Raw genomic sequence first — 10,889 nt, 5'->3', positions numbered from 1 at the left:
ACTTTCTTAAAGGTCAGGACCATTAAGGATGGATGAGTTGAATAAATGGAATCTGTATCAGCATTGGTCAGTCCGTATCAAATTAATAACAATAATAAAGACAAGATCTCCAAATAACTTTTATCCATCATGAATTTTTTTTTAGTATTACTTTGAAAAACCTGTTATTATCTGGCCTAACTGGAATTATTTATTGCATGTTTTAAAATGTCTTGCAAAGATATTAATAAATATTAAGTAATCTAAAATTACATCTTAAAGGTTCAGGGAATCATTAATCCAATGCTGTTGTTAATCCACGTATAAACTTTCAGGATTCAGAAAGAATCCACGGGGGATATTTGTTTGCCACAACCCAACAAGCTAATACAATCTTCAGCAACAGTTGTGATTAGACTGGTTGTTTAAACTTGCCTTATTCTTTTGCTACAGTTCAACAAGATCGAATGTCACATGATCAACAGGAAGCACCCATTTCTTCAACATACCAATCTAGAAGTGTACGTGTTCAAAGTTCTATTAAAAACCAAGCAAAAAAACTGTAATGTTCAAGATGACTAACTTGATCACTAAAATGACACTTTTTACAATTTATATTTTTTATGAGAAAACGAGATTTAAATTCCTTGATTTCAGGTTTATTCTGTGAGACACTTTCATTTCAAGTAAATTTTACTGATAAGCAGTCAATACATGACTTGTTCTGGGACATTCTTACATTTATCAGATTCATTTGCATCTTTTGTTACTAACTGATGGAATATTTTCACCTAATGTTATAAAATTGTCACAACCTTCTCTTATATATATTGTTTACTTGAATTGTGCATCACTGGTTTAAACTTCCATTAAGGGACAAGAATTTGTCGGGAAGAAAAAAAAAACAATCACCCGTACCTACACTTATTTTTGGTTAAATATTTTGGTTTGGCTTTTCAAAGCAAAGCGAGTAAAACAGCATGTTATGCATATATATATTTTTTATTATATAATTGCAACAAATATTTATTTTACAATTTATATTTTGTGTTGTCAGCAACCATATGTGCTGTACACAGATGTAACCTTAACCATAACAGAATTCTTACAAATATGATACATGATATCTTGCTAAAACCAGGATTATTTTTCAAACTGCCTAAAGCCTGAACTTTTGGAATGTTATGGAACAATTATTGATCACAGACATTGTAATCAATGAATTACTAATTGAACCAGAGCTCGGACAAATCTGATAGTTAAGAGCACTAGACACAACAAAAGCTGCATACACAGATTGCACAATAGATATATTTACCTTTAAAAAAAATCTGTTACAACTAGATAGGTGTGTGAGCATTCCTTTACTAATACATGTAAAGCCTAACATCAATAATGACTGGTGATTATCAAATGTACATTATAAACGTGCATAAGTCACTGTCAACTAAACTGATCAGTGAACATGTATATAAATTTCACTTTCACAATTAATGATTTCTAGTTATTAATTGTTACAGTGATGCAGTTAGATATGAACATAAGCAAATGAGTATTATCAAGAAACATTTTGTGTAGCAGACTCAGTACAGGTTCCATTCAGCACTGAATAAAAAAGCTACAAATTAACAAGGTATAAACTGACACAATTATGCCAGTGCAAGTAAGATTTTGTAATTGTATATCACTGTTAAGTCATATTAAATATACTAATGTCTTATGGCTAGTTTTCCATAAAATTAACGTGGTCACATATGTTTGTGAAATTTAATGTTAAAACATAAAAAGGAAATGTAACAAGTTATGACAAGAAAGTAAAATATGGATATGTCTATTAAATGTACTAGAAAATGTTTATTTTATAGTTCTGGATTTGCAGCTGCTATAGTACTGGTATTATTCTTCCATGATTCACTGGTTTCTTTATGTACACAACAGCTTCTTTTACAGAAGTACACTGACTTCAGAATAGATCCTACTTTCCTTTGCTAATCACTGTTTGAAATCCTATTTTAAAACAAAAGTTTAAAAACCTTTCTCTGTCAGCCAAAAAGTTAAAGATTGCAGAAAATTCCATTTTCAGTTTATTGTGATTCAGTTATCAAAGTGTCTGGTTTTCTCCAGGATGCATTTTACCACCAAATTTACAGCATTGTGGCAGTGCTATTATCCTTCCAGATGGAGGTCACCCACTGTATGGACTATGTGGTTTCCTCTGAAACTATTTACAAAATTTTCAAAACAACAATACCACAGAATTCCATCTCCCAACACTTTATTCCCCCGTTTTTAAAATTTATTAACTGACAACAAGCTGATCTACTACCTCTAAAATACAGAACACCTGACTGATAGGCATTTCCAGTAAACTTGGAGGGTTAGGTTCTTTTTGATCAGGTCCGAAGACAGAGGCTGACAATACGTTACTTGTTGTAAGCCTGTCTTTTCTTAATTCAGGCCTAGATTTTACATCTTTTGTTCAAAAAGTATGATGTGCTGACACAATGCAACAATTTAGTTACAGAGTTAGGTTGTTGATCTGGTGTATATGGCACAGCAGGACATGTAGGCTATTAAGTACCAAGGCAACTGGAGCAAAGTACTTTGCCCAAGGACACACCATGATAGCAGACCCAGGTTGATCTGAAGGTAGGATTCAAATCCACACCCTTTCAGCCGCAAACTCGGCATACTAACCACTTAGTCACTGCCTCTTATGGAGCTGGGGACTAATATAATGTGCATAGACCCTGGGGCAGTCTATCAATTACATAGCACTTTATACATCTCTTTTTCTTGTGCTTTGTGACTACAGTGTTTAAACAATTGGGGAATTAAGACAATCAAACTTAGATGGCAACATCTCTTGATTTTCCAACAAATAGTGTAAACTATACCTTGTCACCGCTGAATGAAACTTAGCAAAGCTTTTTTGATTATCTGACAAAGAGACAATCTGTAAACCAGACCTAGTAACCTTTGAATTTTGTTTGGTTATGGTGTTTAATTACACTTTGATAGGGGACCACTCTGTTGGTCTAGTGGTTAGAGCGTCCGCCTAGGATGCGGGAGGTCGCAGGTTCAAACCTGGCTAAGTCATACAAAGACTTATAAAAATGGTACTAGCAGCTACCTCAACTGGCGCTCAGCATTAAGAGGTTAGGACTGGTCAGCCTGGTGTGAAGATAATGTGTCTGGGTGGAACATGATGCTACATGTATGCGGCATGATGCCCCCATTGCTAGACATCACTATAAACTGTCAATATATAAACAAATTGATATATATTTTTTTTATATATTTAAAAATGGATAACACACACACATATATCTCGAAATTATCATGGCTCTTGCCTGTAATTCCCAAAAATTAATATGGCAGTCATATATTTGTGAAATGTTGTTTTGTAGGGTTTAACGCCATTTTTTCAGCACATGTTAGGCTATACATGGAGGCCAGTATTAATGGTGGAGGAAGAACCCAGGAAAACCCCAGAAAGAACCACCGACCCACAAGAAGCTACTGGCAAGCTTTCTCACATACCCACAGTGGCCGAATCCGAGACTCGAACCCACGTAGACAGAGGTGAGATGGCAGTGATCTGTAACAGAGAGCACTTTAGACCATTCGGGGCCCCTTTGTGAAATATAACACCATCAAAGGACAAATAAGTAGTAAAGTTAAGAAAATACTTAGATACATAGTTATTAAATGTAATGGAAAATATTTAGATACAAAGTTATTAAACATAATGGAAAAGGTATCGTTTTTCAATTTTGGATTTTTTGTTGTTGCAGTTTTAATAGTGTTGTCATTCCATGTTTCACTGGTTTTATTCATTTTCATATTTATACAAATTATTTTTTTCTTCATAAATCTATGATCTAGAATTATCTCCAGCAGAAGTATTTTATGCCACTCAGCTGTTTTAAATTTTTTTTTTAATTAAATGACAACAGACTGACTTCACTGAAATATGCTACACTTTAATTATCTGACGGTTCTGGTCAAGTTCAAAGATAAAGTCTTATTTGACCTTGTCCTCAGTCAAGAGTTGGGTAATGATGAAAAAAACTAGATGTTGTTGCTAGTACCTTTTGTTAAGCCTAGGACAGACATGTTTAGTTACACAGGTCTTGGGCTGCCACATTGCCACACATTTTTAAAAAGCACATGGTAAAGGAACTGTTGTAATGTTGATGGTAAATGTTCAATTACGAGATATGATAAATCTAAGAGATAAGCTTTTATAATTCTTTGTTTTGTGTTCTGTGGCTATAAAATATTTAATATGGAAAATATAATAACCAACTGACTCCATGGGATAATTATGGGCACCTTGGGTTCAATATCTGACAAAGTTGGCAAATAATCAAGGCTAATTTGTCACTCATGTCTGGAAAACAAAGCTAGTACAGGATATCTGTAATGTATATATGTATGTACAGAATTCTGAACGATAAACTCAAAGACTTTTCTCAAACTTTCAAAGACCACAACAGATTTCCAAGATCTATTTTCGATAACATTTTGTATACAACTTATATGAGAAAACAATGAATGCAAAATACATGTACTACGATAATGTTTAATGGTGAAATTCAAACTATAATTAATCAAAAGAAAGAAACCAGGAAACTTAGACTACATCCAAATCTAACAACCTTGGACAATTGTTTTTGTGATTATGGAAAAAAATTAAAGTATTTGGGTTTATTACAATTTTTAAAGACCTCAGGGTAATCTGCTCGATATTCTTAAACTTTCAAGGCCCTGAAAATGCTACCTCATTTTTCCCAAACTGTCAAAGACCATAAGAACCCTGCCTAATGCTTTGAAAAGACCAAAATGATGGATGAAATCTTAAAGATCTTCCTTCTGTTATATATATGGCTCCCACTTGGAAATATTTTGGGTTTGAGTGGTCAAATAATCACAAAGGCATTATGAAGTTAGTAAAGAAGAATCATGCAAATAGTCATGACAAGTTCAAATACTACCAGTAACCTTGCCGTGTGACAAGTGTGCGAAACTGCATCAGTCCAATGCCAGCTGATTTCTTGGTGGACTGGTGCAAAAAATAAATAGCCAGTCTATCTGGTCATTTAGATATACTGAGAAAATGTAATCAAAAGTTATATATTTTATCACATTAAATGACACAACAGAAACATGTTTAAAATAAATTGTTAAAATGATCACTTGTGAAATAACTTAATAAGTACAGTCTGTATACAATAGATGCTAGTATCTCCAGTTAAAAACTCTTCTGCACCTATGTGATGTGTGATTAATTTCATGGTCAGATATCATAACACTATCTTTGAAGCTTTGACCATGTTTCTTTGAAGCTTTGACCTAGTTCTGATGTCATAGATGGCAAGTAATTGGATGAGGATCCTGATTTTCATTCTGACTACAATTTGGACTTGTCAACAGTAGAAGCATCGTATTTTGATGCCCCACCACTAGATACGTATATAAGGATTTGGATCATCTAGACAATTGATAGCACTGTCCATAAACAGTGGCCAGGTTATGATGAATTTAAATAAAACTGTACTCCAAATCAACTTGGATATGGATGACGGATGGAAAATTTACACAAATTAGCTAATTCAACTCACACTGAATCACAGGCTGAAAAAAAAATAATCAGGACTTGCATGATATTTTGATTTAGAAAAAAATAAAGTAAATTCACTAATATTTTTGTTTCATTTTTGTCACTTTAATATAACCTTTAGGTCATTTGCACATCAAACATTAAAAGAAAGGATGCTCATGCAAATAGACTGGTATTATAGTATAGCAGCACACTACCCACCATACCTACTATCAATTTCCATTAAATTCCCCAAATCACAGCTGACTCTATGGTCTGTTTATAACTCTGAAAAGATTGCTAGTGACAATAACAAAAACAACCTAAGAAATGGCCTTTCTGTTTATTTCACTGAATCCCAAAATGGTTACAATATAAAGCCCCGTATCAGATTTGAGTTTCAAATCCATAAATGTCCTTCAAAAAGTTAATGAATGGAAATTGAGGACAAAGTTGCAAGTGTTGTTGTTGTTGTTGTTATGGGGTTTAACGCCATTTTTCAGCACAAGATAGGCTATACATGGCGGCCGGTATTAATGGTGGAGGAAGAACCAGGGAAAACCCCGGAAAGAACCACCGACCCACGAGAAGCTACCGGCAAGCTTTCTCACATATCCACATTGGCCAAGCCAAGGACTCAAACCCACACAGACAGAGGTGAGATGGCAGTGATCCGTGACAGAGAACGCTTTAGACCACTTGGCCACTCAGGGCTCCAAAGTTGCAAGTGAAGCAAGTAGCTGAACTCCATAAAATTATACCCGAGAAAGGTGTAATAGCCAGAAAACTGAAATTCAATCTTGACCTATGTATTCATAATGCAAAACGTCATAAAAATTTCATTCCAATCCATAAGTCCTTCAAAAATTACCAATTGGAAACTTATATCTGATAGACATGATGGGACAGGACATAAGACATGATAGACAGACATGGGTAACATCATATACTTCTGACATAATTGTGTGAAGGCATAAAAAGAACAGGGTGTAACTGCCCTTACCTTGGCACAATCTCTCTCTCTCATTAATTAGCTTAAGTATAAAAAGAAGATAAGTATTTAAAATACTGCTTTAATATCGAATATCAAACTTTTATTAAATATAAATCTTAACAAACATTGGAATCATTCAATATCATCCTAAAGTGAGTGAATGGAAATGGAAAAAAATGTCTTGCAGTATTTTATCTCCAGATGAAGAAGGGTAATAATTCACTGAAAAATGAGGGGTAAACTTTGCTATCAATATTTACTAAACTAAAAGAAATTTGATCTTAACAAATTCATTCTTTCTAAACTTAAGTGACCGCTCCAGTGACCTAGTGGTTCAAGCATCCACCTTAGATGCAAGAGGTTGTGGGTTCAAAGCCCAGCTGAGTCATACCAAAAACATATAAAAATGGTACTAACAGCTGCCTCACTAGGTGTTCAGCATTAAGAGGTTATTGTTTGGAATGGTCAGCCTGGTGTCGGGATAATGTGATGAGTGGGACATGATGCTACATGTATGCCCCATTGCTAGACATCACTATAAACTGTCACACTGCAGACATTGTAGTGACATGACTGAAATTATTTTTAAAGCTACAATAAAGATCCAAATCAAATACACTCTAAAAGTACGGAGTTCGGGAGCAGAACATTACAAAATGCAAAGATGGGTTGACATATGGAAAGACAACCTATAGACCAAGGTAATACTATCTGACCCCTCCACAGACTTTGGAGTATCTGATCTATTCTCTAAACAACAGTTCCATGGATTGAGGACTCGACCTTAAGTTATACTCATTCTAAATCTACTAGTACAACAACATCGATTTTATCAATATTAAAACTTCAAAAGTGATACTGGATATACTTTAACCTGCCTAAGCAAAACCTCCATGTAACAGATACATATTCATAATGGACACTAATGGGAATTACAATGAAAACCCTTTCATAAATGTCCTTTATGTAGCAGAAACCTGTTTAAAATAGACAGTATATGGTTTGTTATGGTCAACAAAGCTGTGGATAATGGTAATCATGACCTGTATCCAGATTTGCCTCTCCTTAACTTGACATGGATGTTATTGTTGTTGTTGTTGTTGTTGTGGGGTTTAACGCCATTTTTCAGCACACGATAGGCCATACATGGCGGCCAGTATTAATGGTGGAGGAAGAACCCAGGAAAACCTCGGAAAGAACCACCGACCCACGAGAAGCTACTGGCAAGCTTTCTCACATACCCACATTGGCTGAATCTGAGACTCGAACCTGCGCGGACAGAGGTGAGATGGCAGTGATCCGTAACGGAGAGAGCTTTAGACCACTCGGCCACTCGGGGCCCCGACATGGATGTTACTGAATGTATACTGATTTGTTAAAGCCAGCTTATTCTGACGGTATAGTACTCAGTGGACGATGACTATTTTCACTACATCAAAAGTCTGTGTTTTCAGTCCGATCAGTTTCATTCATGGGTGTGTTACTCTTACAAATAATGGTGGATGTGTTGTAAATTGCAAATTAAATGGTTCACAAGAAAATATGGGAGACAAGATCTGCATCGAATTCAGTATATTTTGGAAATAGCACTCTCAGTTGAAATTGCTGCAAATCAACTCTGACTTCAGTGAAGAACAATTATGGACAAAAATGCACAATGATCACGTTTATGTCCAGTTCAGGTCATATAACAGAAGACCTATGTTTTTTGTTTTTTTTAAATGCATTCTTTGCTTTTTACAGGAAGATTTTTAGGTTCCAATTAAAAGCAATAATATAAATGATGGCAATTTTTCTTTAGATTTTACCCTCAATCACTGTAGACACCACTACCAAGTGTTGGAATCAAATAATAGTTAGTCTTTTGACCATTAGATGAGACTGTATTTTCTTAACATTTTAATTTCTTAAAACTATTTGGTGATGCCCAGGATTAAAAGTTGTAGTGCATGTATGTGCATGAACATTTTCAATAAATCCTTGTTTAACTTTACATTTCATTGTTTAGTTTCACTGCCACTTGATTGTGACATACTCATAGCTATATTTTCATCCCTACTGAATGTGATGATGCAGTAGATTTTTTTCAGAAAAAAACTATTATTACTGAAAACTTGACCTTTTTCATATTTTATGCAATGCTCAGTCATAGCTATACATCAAGCTGTAAAGCACATCAGAAAAACTGTCCCAGTATATAAACAACAAACTGTCTATAATGGACATTTTTGTCATGTTCCTTGACAGTCTTTTACACACAGGATTCATACTAATTGTTTAGTAAGTCAATTTATTATCAGGACAGGAGTTCCTTTCAAGAACTGGCATTCAACTAGTCAAATATAATTCCTCAGAATCTTGTGTAAGTTCTTTATTTTGTTTACTGCCCAATTTTGAAACCATTTCTGATATTTCTTTAGAACTCCAACATATAATAATTGGTGACAAAAATGTTTTCCTCCATGTTTGAGTTAATAAGCTCACAAGATACCTGAACAAAATTGCTTGGCATGACCTTTGACCTTGAACCCAATATCGCATATTAAAGATTACTGAACTTAATTTTTATACAGTGTCAAAATATACCCACATGTCGAGTTTGGTTGTAAAATTATTTTTTGGAGGAAACAAAAAACAAGTGAAGAGCTAGCAACATTATGGTTATTCTTTAGATTCACCCTTAAATTGGGTTTGAAAAAAATCTATTGTACTTGTTTGTGTTATCATGCTCACAATCCAAATACAGCTAAAAACTAGAGTCAATACCCCTGAGCTTAAAATCAATCTCTAAGTGCTGGGTATTAACTTGTTTACTGGAATGCTATTTAATGCAAAGTTTTGTCAAAATTTTATACTGATGTCATTGTAAACATAACCTCAATTAAGTTTTAAAAAATGCAAGCAATAACCATGACCCGATGCCAATTAGGTTTCATTTCAAGCTCATTAAACAAGTGTGGATATAACAAGAATACCACCGTTAAGGAGCAGTGATAATGAGATTTTCACAATGAAGTCAGATAAGTACTATTTTCATTCAAAGGCAGTTACATACTTCTATCGTGTGCTGTAGTGTACTTCCGATCCAAAAAATACTCAAGTTTGTTAATCTAATCAAGAGAATTATCTACATCGGACAATCATCATTTTAATGTAGGTGTCTGCTCTCTGAAAATGGCCATCCATTTAGCAGTAATGAGACTTTTCAAACTTTGGTAGGTCACAGTGACATGATTTTTATTTTGGACCAATGACATATAGTGATGTCTTTTATGATAACCTCTTGATAATATGACCCTACCTTCAAAAGTTGTAGTAATGACAATTAAAGACAGCACCTATATGCAACATGCTGGAGATACAATCAGCACGGTTTTCTAAAACCAACCAATTACCATGGTGACCAAAACAAAACAAAATTTTACCAGCAAAATAAAAACAGTTTGTATAATGAATGTAAAAAAAATTATTAATGCATTTTGTAGGAAATGAAGACTGCAAATGCAAAATGCAGAGTGATGAATGATAAAATTAAAATGGAACACAACATAATAATTTCATTTCATTAATGGATCTGCAAATTTAATATTTTAAGTTACTGCTAAATTTCCATGGATGAAAGCCATTTCACATGATAAGATCAAATTCTTTACAATAACAAAAAACTTTTCAACATTTATAAGCCATAAGATTACAACTGCCACTGATGTAGTGACATTAAAACCACAAGTGGCTGCACCTGTCTGATCTCTATTTGAACAAAATGAAATATGAAAAAAAATTTGCTGACAAATACTCAGAAATTATATTCTGAACTTAATGCAGTTGCAGCTATATTTTAATTTATCTTAAATACAACAATGTCTATTGCATTTTACGCATTTGCAATTTTAGTAAAGCACACTTTCAGTAAGAAATGAAAGATTAATTCTCCTCCATTAACACACTCAAAACGAAAATCCAGCTTTGGTAGATGCATTTTCTTTAAGTTCCAAGTGCACCAAAAAGGAAGGAAATGACAAATCAAAGAGATAACACAAAATCTGAATTCATTTATGAGACCACAAAAGCAAAACGAAAATTGTGAACAGAATGCAAATGAACACAAATGGAGTGCAAACAGAACAAAAATGGACTGCATATAAAAGAAAGATTTGGTCAAATTACTTGTTTCAGGAACTCTAAGAAATCTTCCAGTGAAAGACCCAAGTCTGTAAGATATCTATACGGCAGGGGCAGAGATAGATCTTCAATATAGCTATCAATAACGGGCATATTTGAGGTTTGATCTGCAACGTTTTTATTAAAGAC

General features: G+C 34.1%; 1 protein-coding gene across 1 annotated transcript in view; it reads right to left on the bottom strand.

The window, feature by feature from the left end:
• The window catches only part of LOC149800551 (uncharacterized), a 123,352-nt gene that overhangs the window by 61,853 nt on the left and 50,610 nt on the right, over positions 1 to 10,889 (bottom strand). The window lies entirely within an intron of this gene.

The sequence above is a fragment of the Sinohyriopsis cumingii genome, chromosome 4, assembly GCF_028554795.1.
Source record: "Sinohyriopsis cumingii isolate HCF-2022 chromosome 4, ASM2855479v2, whole genome shotgun sequence".
NCBI lineage: Eukaryota > Metazoa > Mollusca > Bivalvia > Unionida > Unionidae > Sinohyriopsis > Sinohyriopsis cumingii.
The sequence above is the reverse complement of the archived record's forward strand: the minus strand, read 5'-3'. Positions and strand labels throughout refer to the sequence as shown.